Source organism: Lissotriton vulgaris, chromosome 12, assembly GCF_964263255.1.
Source record: "Lissotriton vulgaris chromosome 12, aLisVul1.2, whole genome shotgun sequence".
NCBI classification, from domain to species: domain Eukaryota; kingdom Metazoa; phylum Chordata; class Amphibia; order Caudata; family Salamandridae; genus Lissotriton; species Lissotriton vulgaris.
In genome coordinates this window covers 725,299,511-725,311,551 of record NC_141700.1, presented here as the reverse complement: position 1 = coordinate 725,311,551, position 12,041 = coordinate 725,299,511, and the positions used below count along the sequence as shown (strand labels likewise).

The following is a 12,041-nucleotide window of genomic DNA, read 5'->3' as shown; positions in this document are numbered from 1 at the left end:
AAACTTGAACTTGAGGTTATTTTTAATGACAGGCTGAGCCACCTTGTGTAGAAACATACAAAGCAAAGTGAGGATGTCTACGAGGGCACCTAGTGGTAATCCAGATGGAAATAATGCCAAGAATGTCCATGTGCGAGCACTACACAAGAGCAGTAAGTGCGCACTGATGGGAGCAAACAGTGGGCAAACTATGATTTGATCCACTAAAACACAACAGCATTGGCAAAGCCAACAGGTCTTGCGTTTGTGACCTATTGGCTTTGCCAATGGTTTTTAGCCACACTTCTCTGCATCCCTGAAAAAAGCCTTTGATGTGAATGGTGTGTCATTTTGTGGGCACGTGCACCACACCTCCAAAATAACACTGATTTCTTTTTAGTTACCAATCCGCATTGAATTCATTACTAAAAATAAAAATATGTAACTTGCACAGCTTTTTTTAACAGCAAGTGCTGGGTGGGGGTCATTCAAAGCCCCCGGGGGACGGGGTGTCAGCCAAAGCAACATGGAGAGGGCGAGAAATGTTTGGGAAAGCAAAAGCAACACAGAAGAAGGTGGAGCAGTGTAAGGCAGCATGGGGGGGGGGGGGTGACTGGAGAGACGGGTAAGCAACAGAAAGCAACACAGAAGGTGCAGGGAGGTAACGGGGAGAAACAGACCGACAAGCACAACATGGAGGGTGGTGGGGAGAAGCTCTCTGCAGCAGACAGCAAAACAGGGAGATAAGTAAGCAGTAGAAGCAGCTATGCCAGCCAAGCAAAGCGATGTATAGAGGCAATGCTCCATGGGAGGGACAAACTCAAGACTGACAAGCTGGGACACCAATTAGAAGCAGCCAAGTGAGAGTGATGAGCAAAGCCAAGAAAGCAGTGGGTGAGCTCCAACCCCTCTATGTTGTTTGTAAACCACACTATGCCTCTCAACAGGCCTAAGAAGGACCATTCACGTTCTAGGTTGCCTACATGGCCTGCAGCATGTGGGTTTTGGGTATGAAAGCTCAAACAGCCAATCCTTGTGAATGAGAGAGCTATACAGAAGAACGGTACGACGACAGTGGTATGTCACACATACCAGCTGACATAAATATTGTGTCCAAAATATAACTTACAAAGAGATAGTCCCATTGTGTGTAGATTTTCTATCATTAACTCCAACACAACGCTATTTGTGTTAACGATACATATGTTAGATGATATTCTGACAACCGTATTCTGGTATCATACCGGTAATACAAATTCTATGGCTCAGCAAGTCAACAGTCTATACTGTAGTAGAAGATTTATTTTTTAATTCTATGATATTTATTGACTTTTAACAAATAGAAAAGGGAACATCTGTTATGAATTTAAGGTTCTGTGAATTTAAATGTTTGATGTAATTGAATTAGACATTGCCATGTGGTATGAATAGGAAAGATAAATTAATAGCTTTCTTACACTATTACTTAGAATAAATTGCAAATTATTTATATGCAACATAATTACTACTTTGCAATTTTTAGAGGAAAAATTATCACAGCCAAACACTAGGCTATATAAATATACGAGAAATAATCCACATGCATAGCGGAACACCAAGCTGCAACAGTCTGAATTGGTTATAACAGTGACATGATGAACATGGCATTAAAAAGAACAAATGTACACCCAGATTTATTTACTGTCGCTCAGCAATGGGTGGTTCGAATAGGAAACAATTGTGCAGTGTCGTGTTTACTGAGTTTGCGTCATAACGATGCAGAAGGCGCGCAAAAAATGCACACTTGGGTGAAGCTAAACACTAGGGGCCTCATTTATGAAAGCCTTGCGCCACCGGTGCGTCACTTTTTCCCATGTTAAAAGTGACGCACCGGCGGCGCAAGGCCTTAATAAATAAAGCCCTAGGGGGCTTATTTACAAGTCGCTTGCGCCAACGGCACCTTGCTTTTTCCCATATAAAAAGTGACACACCGGCAGTGCCTTGATTTATGGTGCATGGTAAATGTAAGTGAGTAGTGTTCAGTCTGTGTTTTGTACTCTAGGCAGCCCCCATCCCTCCCTCCCCGCCCCCAGTCCGAATCTGAAAGTGCACTAAGCCACCTAAAGAGAAACCAAAGGTGTATTTTTGTGGAAATTAAACGTTAGGCACGGAGGTCTAACCTGTCCTTGCTTTGCACCTATTTTCAGGTGACACCAGGATTGTTCCCAAATCGAGGCCTCACTACTGTGCGTGTCTATAGTGCATCAGACTTTGCACGGAAGCCTAGGAGTGTTCGTACTCTGCTGGTCCCATACGGAGCCTCAGCGCTGCGCGATGACGTCGCATTTTACGCAATACCAGTGGCAGAGTGCTCGATCCAACTTTCATGGGAAATATTTATTTTGAAACCAGAACTTTTAAGCCACACAGGGCAGCAGGATTCATATATGGGGTAGTCCTAGTAACTTCCAGGCAGAAGTATGGTGTGCCCACACTCACAAAACGGAGAAAACAATAGGTGGCCGCCTACTGAAACAAGTTTTAGAGGGAAATGAGACAACTCATTGATGTTAGAACTACAGGTTATAGTTTATTACTCACTGAATGCCCATCGAATTAGAAACCCCATCAGCTAAGTGACCTGATACCACTGATAGCAAAGACCAGCTGTTGGAGAGCAGAGTGTGGAGCTCAAGACATGAAGATGAATCTTGCTGCAGGGACTGAGCTCCTAGCAGGATGTCTCCCATTTAATGGTATGAAGACCATAGAGAAGAGACAAAAATGCTGTGTTCTGCAGCAGAATGAATGAATGAATTAATTAATGAATTAATTACATTTCCGAAGAGCAAGCTGGTCCCCCAAAAGGGGTCATCATTGAGCTGGAAATTGAACAGTGAGCAGAAAAGAATGAATGAAGAGTGTTTAAAAAGCCATGTGTCCAGACTTTTCCTGAAAGACCTGTAGGTTGGTGACAGCCTAAGAGAGAGGAAGAGGATTCCACCCCATATCACTTCTGTAGGCAATGGAGTGCCACCGAAACCCCTTCTCCGAATCCCAGGAACCTGCAAGAGGATGGTGCAGGGCGAGTGCAGGCCCATACAGGGACACCTTCCTTCTGAGATAGGCAGGACATTCATAATTACCAACAACCCTGTAAATCAGGCAGAGACCGTGCCAAATTAAACCCTGTGGAGGCCCCTGTGCAGTTGAACTGTAATGGTCCCTCCTTGGAAATTATCTCCTAATACGTTTTTAATTTTACCAACCAACAATTTTATTAAACCAATTTTATTACAAAAAACTAAACATTAACAAAATATTAATGATATTAAACAAAAAATATGTTTTTATAATAAACCATCAAAACTTTCAATATTCCCTTTCTTCAATTGGTTCGGGGTGAAAACATTTTAAGAAACCTTGATTGTCATTTTCTTTCAAGATCAAATCAATATTATTTTGATATGATGTAGCAGGGTCCCAAAAAGGATGGGGGGCTCAAAGTGTAGTGCCTACCTTGCCTATTTTGTAGTCTTGAAGTGGGCATAGAGCTTTAAAGATGCATCTATGCTGGACCAGCAGACAGTGTCAGCTAGGAAGGAGATGTCTGACCGACATCTGCTGTGAAAGATTAAGAATTACATAAACTGCAGGGTTCTGAACCATCTGCAACCTGCTCAGAAGAAAAGCAGGAAGACCCAGATACAGGGAATTAGTGTAGTCTAGGCCGAAGTTGATTAAGGCCTGAACAGCTGTTCCATGTGCAGATAAGGGAGGACTTTGTGATTAGACCGTAAAAGAGGTCAGTGAAAGTGAGACTGGAATCAAACAACACACCCAGATTTGTAGTGCGGATAGCAGGAGGCAGGGGCGTAACGCAAGCCCCTGCAGGCCCAGCCGCGTGGGGGTCCCTCCAACCCTTCAGGGTCCCCCAAAACCTTCTGCGGCCCCTCTCTGCCCCAAGACCGATGAATACCTGTGTGATATGGGAGACACAAGGGCACCTCTTCACATTTTACAGAGGGGCCCCATAATTTTGCGTTGGGCCACTGGTAGGAGTAGGTAAAGGTAATACATAGTTTGGCTACTAGTTAGAGTACTAGTTAAGAGAGGTGGCTCTTTAAAGGAGAATCTCTGTCTTATCAGAGTTCTGCTTAAAAAATTGTAATTCATCCACTCAGCTGCCACCCTCACACAGGCTGTGAAATGTTTTTGGCTGTCCTCCAAGAGTTCAGGAATGGAGGATACGCAAGAATCTTAAAACCTGGCTATTTTAATCTGTATACAGCCCATGTTCTCTCTAACTTTTAGACTCAGCAAGCGCTCTGAGACCGAACGGTGACATATGCGCTATACAAAAATAAATACAATACAATACAATACAATAATCTGAGTATCATCAGCATATGACACACTGCAGAATCCATAATTTCTAAACAAAGTAACAAGGGGAGCTATATATATGTTAAATAGAATGGGACTAAGGTGTGATCCCTGAGGAGCACCGCAGGGCAAAATAAAATGACCTAAATGAATGGAAGGGGGACAAGAGCACATAATTAGATCACTCACAAAAGATTAATTAAACCCCTTCCAGGTGGGGCTAATTCCCCCGCGGTGCGGGTGGGGGGGAGGCGCCACGTGCGGCACTGCGGTGTTCGTGACGAGCCCAGCTCGTCATGCTGCACAGTGGAGCTGTGCTCATGACGCACTGAACTTTTCACGACTCTGCCCACTCCTTTAGAACGCCCGCACAGGCGGGGAATTAGCCCAGCGTGGGCCGGCCGTGGCAGTTGTGTCGAGCTGAGCTCGTCATGAGCACAGCTCCACTGTGCTTCATGACGAGCTGAACTCGACATGAGCATGCAAGGGGTTAACCAAACGCCAGACCAGAGACCCCTAAATCCATAAGTCCCTTCATGAGCACTGAGTCATAGACTGTGCCAAATGCGGGAGAGCGGTCAAGAAGGACCGGGGAGTCCGACCCATCCGGGTCCAAGAGGATTCTGTAGTCCTCTACTACGGCTTGCAGCATGGTCTCACTGCAATGAAAAGAACAGAAACCAGATTGAGGAGGTTATGTACAAGGAAGTGGAGGGTAGAGACGTTAGCCTTCCTGGCTTAAAGCCTCTCTTCTCCACTTCTGAAATGCAAGGCTGCACCATATTTACAAGAATGTGGTGCAGCCTTGCCTTTCCACCCTGCAATGGCGCTAAATTTAGCAAATTAGCACCAACGCAGGGACCCTTGCACTAGAGTGCAAGGGTGTCTGGGTGTATGTGAGGATTGTTTATGTGTAGGAAGGTGTTCCTCCCTGAACGTAAACAATCCTGGAAATGCCATTCTGTCACTTTCATAAATGCTGCTGCATGCAGCACATATGAAAGTGACAACATTGCATTTTATTTAATGTTTGTTTATGTACAGGAAGGGACACCTTCTGGTACATAAACAAACCATGGCATTTTGCTTTTTCTATGCGTGCTGCACAATGTAGCACACATGGAAAGGGCACAAACGAGGAGAAATAATGCATTTCTCCTTGTTTCACCAATTACGACAACTTTTTACCTGGTCTTAATTTTAGCGCTGCCTCCTGTGTGCCCCACCCTTGTACATGGGGGCAGTGTCAAAATGAATTGACCCACACCCCAAAGCCTGGAATGACACCTGGTGGCCCCCCGCCCCCACGGGCCATGCATGCAACCTCGGAATCATCCTGGACTCCAAACTCAAAATGGACCTCCAGGTCAATGCCATCACCTACTCCTGCTACCACACCCTCCACCTACTGCGAAAGACCTTCAACTGGATCCCCCACGAACACAGGAAACCATTACAAACGCCCTCATCAGTAGCAGACTGGACTACGGCAATGCACTCTATGCCGGGATCAACAAGAAATTTACCCGCAAACTCCAGAATGTCCACAATGCAGCCGCTAGACTGGTCCTCAACCTACCGCATCACTGCCATATCAGCCAACACCTAGGGACTTTACACCGGCTCCCCACTGAGAAGAGAATCACCTTCAAGCTTCTCACCCATGCACACAAGGCCCTCCACAACACCGGACCTGCCAATCTAAACCACCGCCTCATGTTCCATGTGCCCCAACTTTCTCTCTGCTTGGCCCAGCTCTCCCTCACGACGGTACCTCGGATCAAGAAAACCAGAGTAGGAGGTTGCTCCTTCTCCCTCCTTGCAACTCCCTTCCCCTCCACCTCCACAGACCACATCTCTCCTTAAATTCTTAAAGGACCTCAAGACCTAGCTCTCGGATGGAACTCAGTGATGCTTCAGATTGCTGTGGACCCCCCTCTCCCTCCCCCACAAGCATCAGAGCCATGAGACCTGCCCCACGTGAGTGTTTTGCGCTCCACAAGCCCTTGATTGATTGATTTTTGCAGTTGAACACCCACCGCAACACCCATTCCTTTCACGGTAACCATAGCATGAAAGGGGCCCATATGTACAATGCAGCGTTAAGCCACGTTAAGTGCCTTAACACTGGCATAAGGCGCAGCCCCTAGCTTCAACACAACGTAAATATAGGTGACGTTGTTGTGGTGCAAGGAGCTTGAACATATGCCCCTGAGTCTCATCCAGGAGCTAGTTGTCTTCCAGATCAGCTGTTACATATCTTTCTATTAAATTGGTCTGAAATGGCAATAGCGAGATAGGTCTAAAATTATAGAGAATTTTTGGGCCTATGGAGGATATTTTGGGAACGGCAATTAGAAAAGCATGCTTCCACGTGATAAGAACTTCTGCCTCCCTGAGGGATGTCTTGCTAATTTTCCGAAGCTTTGGAACCATGAGATCTTTGGCCAGAGATAATATTTGTGGTTGTCAGTAGCAAGGAAAGTACTCAGCTGTACTTTAGCTTTGGGGTACAAGGATCAGCAGGTGTGCCAGACAGCCGGTAGTCAGTGAAATACTCATCTCGGTAGCAGTCATCAGATCGAATTCTTCCACTAAATTGAAAGAGTCAAAAAGTTATGTTGCAGCTTGATAACCTCAGTATCAATATGTTGAGGACGGTTCCGGTGTCAACCAAGAGAGGATATGTTGAGCCACTGCTGTCAAAGTCAAGGATCAATCTTATAACATCAGTAACGAGGCTATTGCCGATAGAGCATATCTTCATAACTTAGGAAGAAGATGCAAGAGAGCTGCTGCCTGATCCCCTCTTATTTATTCTCTGTATTATATGGTGTTATAAGGTTTGCAAAAAGTCCAACTACTATTTTATTGCAGGCTTCCAGGATTGCTCAAAGATATTGAAATGGTCAACGAAGTGTCTGTAGATGGTGTTTCTGGACCAAGCTTCGCAAAGCCTTTAAAGTGCCAGGCAGTCTAGGAGTGGGGTAGGCAGACTCGATAGCAGGTTCTGCCCCTGTCCCCTTTTTATGTTGGGTGGCAAGGGCCTTTGATACAGTGGAGATGCTCACCAGGACCATCCACTGTGGTCCACACCTTGAGCCTGGACATGCATTGAGTGGGACCCACATCATGGTCAGAATGTCTTCCGGCTTTCTCGGTCTCTCAGGCGTCTTTCTTTGAAACTGGAAAGGGTAAAATGAATGTTGCAACCTCCAGAAACTGAAGTCTTTCTGAAAAATGTATGGTGATCTTGCTCACCATCGATTTGGCCTTCTACTGAGATGTACTAATTTGATCATTTGCAAGTCATGAGGGAGCATTGGTGGTCCGCTTTCACATGAAGGGTAAAGTGGAATTGTGGCTACAAAGAGTTTGGTTCATCAACAAGTTTTGTTCCTTTTCCATGATGGACTGGTAGAGTATATGCTTGGCAATTGTCACACTTGTTAGTATCCCTGAGTAAAAGTATACCTGATAAGCCTTTGGCGATGTCTCAGATCCCTACTGGCACGGTGGAAAAGATGTTGCTGCCGATTCCTTTGCATACCCACTCAGACCAATATCTTCAGGTGATCATGCATGAGTATTCTTGGTTCCCTGAGGTTGTACCACTTCCTAGTACTGGCACTGATATTGTAATACCAGCTCTGAAGCACATATTCACAACAAATAAAGCTCCAGAGTTTCTAAAATCAGAAAATTGGCCTCCATTCAGTTGGAAAACGTTATGTATTTGTGCTAAGTTCATGACCACCTGGCACGGAAAAGTAACCTCAAGTGAATGGTTTGGTTGAGTGTTTCATGGTCACATGGAAGGATGGGTACACCTACCTGGAATCCCAGATCTAGTGTGTTATGCCGTACTCTAGGGGAACATTTGTAACACTCCTCACAGTATTACTGGTTCCTGCTGAACTGATGTTTGAGAGAAAGGTAAGTGTGTTCAACAACAGTTGATGGAAAGGGAAGACATGGCACCTATATTCGTCTCCCGCAGCGGGAGACGAATATAGGTAATCGGCATTTCCGCCATGAAGGAACTAATATGTTTGAGTAGTGGGGAACCTTCTCCCGCCCTCCGATGCAAAAAGACTCCTGAATAGTAGTCTTTTTTACTCTTTTTTCTAACTCACCCATTGAGGTTAGAGTCTTTTTCACCATTTAGCGATTTTTGCTAAATAGGGTTACAGCGAACGAGGATTGGATGTGCCTTTTAGGGGGGATATACCGTCCAGTTCCCTGTTTAAATCGATCCTGATGAAAACCTGGTATATACCACCTATGGTTGAAACATGTAGACCAGCACACATATAAGAGATACTCCCGGCCTTAATATACCCTCACAGTATCTCGCCCCACCCTTTTAACATTGTCCAGTTACTTGTAAATAAAATTTATCTTCTCACTAAGTTAAACCAGGACAATTTTTAAAATACTTTTTTTTTCTGCACTTACACTCACAACCAGCTCCACTGTAATTCAGGTGTTGAAGCACACCCTGGTGACGCTAGGCCGCCAGGGTGGACCCCGATGATGAAGCATGTCACCACTAGGCTGGTGAGTGAGGGGTTTTTAACAAAAGGATAAACTCTTTCCTTCTGTCAGTTGACCACCTCATTAGGAATCTCTTTTGACCTTCCAATGATGGTACTCCTCTTTTTGTTTGTTGAATCTTCCTGCTTTCCCAACAATCAGCAAGGATGATTTTCTGATTAATGTGAAGTCGGGTTCTCCTAATGATATCTGTCCACACAGAATTATTCTTCATATTGCCCTAAAATAGCTATTTTTTTACTTAATCACTCCCTTAATCATGGCACGGTACCTAATACTTTCAAAGGGGCTATTGTGGTCCCTCTTCAAAAGAAATTGGGTGAGGATCCCCTCACCTTGAAAAACTACCGGCCTATTTCATTACAAAGGGGCAGATTTATGATGCCCTTGCGCCGCAATTGCGTCACTTTATTTGACGCAACTGTGGTGCAAACAATGCGCCCTATTTACAACGTGACGCATCTAGGAGATGCGTCACGTTGCAAAGCCCTGCGCCATAAGGAGGTGTTCCTGCGCAGGGGGGGGCGTTCCTGCGCAGGAACGCCTCCTGAAAGTGGCTGAGTGAAATCTATGAGATTTCACTCAGTCACTTTCAGGCCAATGCTGCGTCAAAACCCTGCGCCTGCTTGAAGCAGGCGTAGGTCTTGATGCAGCATTGTGTAGATGGGGCACCCCCGAGCCTTGCTGGAGCTGCGTCGCGCTTGCGACGCAACTCCAGCAATGCGCCACATTTCCGGCACAGATGCGACATGCATCTGTGCCGTTTTTGCACCATGGTGCGCCGCATTATAAATGCGGCGCACCATGGGTGGCGGAGCTGTGGCGCACTGTGGCGCACGTTAACTGGCGCATCCCTGGGGATGCGCCAGTTAACATAAATCTGCCCCTATGTTTTTTGGTGAAGGTGTTGGAAGCGCATGTGGCCAGACACCTTTGTTCCTTTCTGGAGGAGTCTAAATTCTTTGACCCCCAGCAAGCAGGCTTTCGTTCTGCCCATTCAACTGAAACAGTCATCCTCTCAGTCAGTGATGACATGCGGGAGGAGACAGGCAGAGGTAATACACTAGCGCTAGTCCTTCCAGATGTGTCTGTGGCGTTTGATACAGTCGACTATGAGATTTTAGTCGACTGTGTCAGAGCCGCAGGCCTTCAGTATGCAACATTGGTCTGGATTACATCTTTTCTGAAGGATCGTTCACAGTCTGTCTGGCTATCCCCCTTAAGTTCTCTCAAGGTACAGCTTACTTGTGGAGTTCCTCAGTGATCTTTGTTGTCTCCACGTCTCTTTAGTCTGTATATTCGACCCTTGGTGCACTCATTGAAAGAGATGCAAGTCAGAGTTTATAATGATGCTGATGATTTGCAGTTACTATTCTCCATCAATCACTCTCCTGAATCCATGGTGTTCTTTCAGAACAATATGTTATTTATAAGAAATTGGATAAATAGCAACTATTTAAAGTTTAACTCTGATAGGACTTAGATTGTCATCACTCACAACAAACAGGGTCTGTGGAATCCGTCTTTCTGGCCTCTATTGATGGGCGACCCTCCTAAGCACAAGAATTCTGTTAAGATTCTTGGAATTATCATTGATAAGAATTTATTGTTGAAACCCCATTTGGGAGCAGTCACCTCTGCCTGCTTCAATCAACTCTGAATAATAAAGAATATTGACATCTTTTCTGTTTTTAATTCTCTAATTCAGATTGTGAAGGCTTTGGTAATCTCAAGATTTAATTATGCCAATTCCCTCTATCTTGCCCCCTAAAGGACTTAATCAGAGATTGCAGTTTGTTTAAAGTCAGGCAGCAAGGCTCATTTGTCAACAGCCTAGACGCAGCCACTTTACACCTCTATTGAAAAGTTTCTACTGGTTACCTGTGGAATAACGCTCAATTTTTAAGTCTTATGTTTACATCCCTGAATGGAACATGTCCCATCTTTTTATCGTCTCGAGTCAAAACATATGTACCTAACTTTAATCTCAGGTCTAGGCACAAAGACTTCCTCAGAATTCTCCCTTCCAAATGGAAGAGAATAGATGGGTATAGATTTGCTGTGTTGGCACCCCGGATTTGGAATTCCACACCCTCAGGGATTGGATCTACCATGAATTACATGCATTTCCACTAACTCTTGAAGACTTGGCTCTTTTGACAAGCCTATGATTGCATTTTCTCTAGCCGTATGCAGTCTTCTACAGTCCTACACAAACTAATGATGGACGGAATGCAGAATAAATCATACATTCTCCCACAGTCCAGAGATCTGGGTTAAATCCATTTTTCTTTTGCTCACCATGCCACCCCAGTTTAGACCCAGCCATATGCAAATCAGTCTTAGTCCAAACCGAACTGAAAAAGCCAAGTCCTCCCTGGACCAGAAACAAGCCCCCTGGGACCGGTTTCTGGGTATTACCCCATATCAGCTAGGCTAGCTTGAATCCAGTGACACAGTGAGCAAGGAACCTACATCTGGGCATACCCATCCCACTTAGGGTGAAAAGTGCTACGCAAAACACATGATGGACGGAATGCTGAATAAATCATACATTCACCCCCAGCCAAGAGATCTGGGTTAAATCCGTTGTTCTTTTGCTCACCATGTCACCCCAGTTTAGACTCAGCCATATGCAAATCAGTCTTGACCCTGTGCCTCATGGGAACAGTCCAGACCGAACTGCCAAGCCAGGTCCTCCTTGGACTGGAAACAAGCATCCTGGGACAGGTTCCTGGGTATTACCCTTCATCAGCCAGGCTAGCTTGAATCCAGTGGCACAGTGAGCAAGGGTCTTCTACAGTCCAGCACCAATGAACCTCCCTAGTAAAGGAGCGCTTTATAAAACTCATATAACATAACATCACTGATACTGGGCACTTTAGGGCTTAATACTGAAGCATCCAGGTCTGAGCCCATCAGTGATACACCCCCTAGTCATGGAGAGAAGGCTCACAGAAGTCTTTTTTAGGCTGAGGAGGTAATGCCCTCCGCTGTGAAATCTTAAACCTGGCAAATTTCATCTCAGGCAGCCAGGCACCCGCTCATTTAGCGCATTTACAGTGCCTGGCTTCCTGAGCCGAACATGAAGAATGTCTGTCAGGCTTACATTTGCTCATCCTCACAGACACTCTTCTTGC

General features: G+C 45.3%; 1 protein-coding gene across 2 annotated transcripts in view; it reads left to right on the top strand.

Moving 5' to 3' along the window:
• The window catches only part of LOC147678388 (beta-galactoside alpha-2,6-sialyltransferase 1-like), a 109,632-nt gene that overhangs the window by 67,260 nt on the left and 30,331 nt on the right, over positions 1-12,041 (top strand). The gene's annotated exons all lie outside the window — the stretch shown is intronic.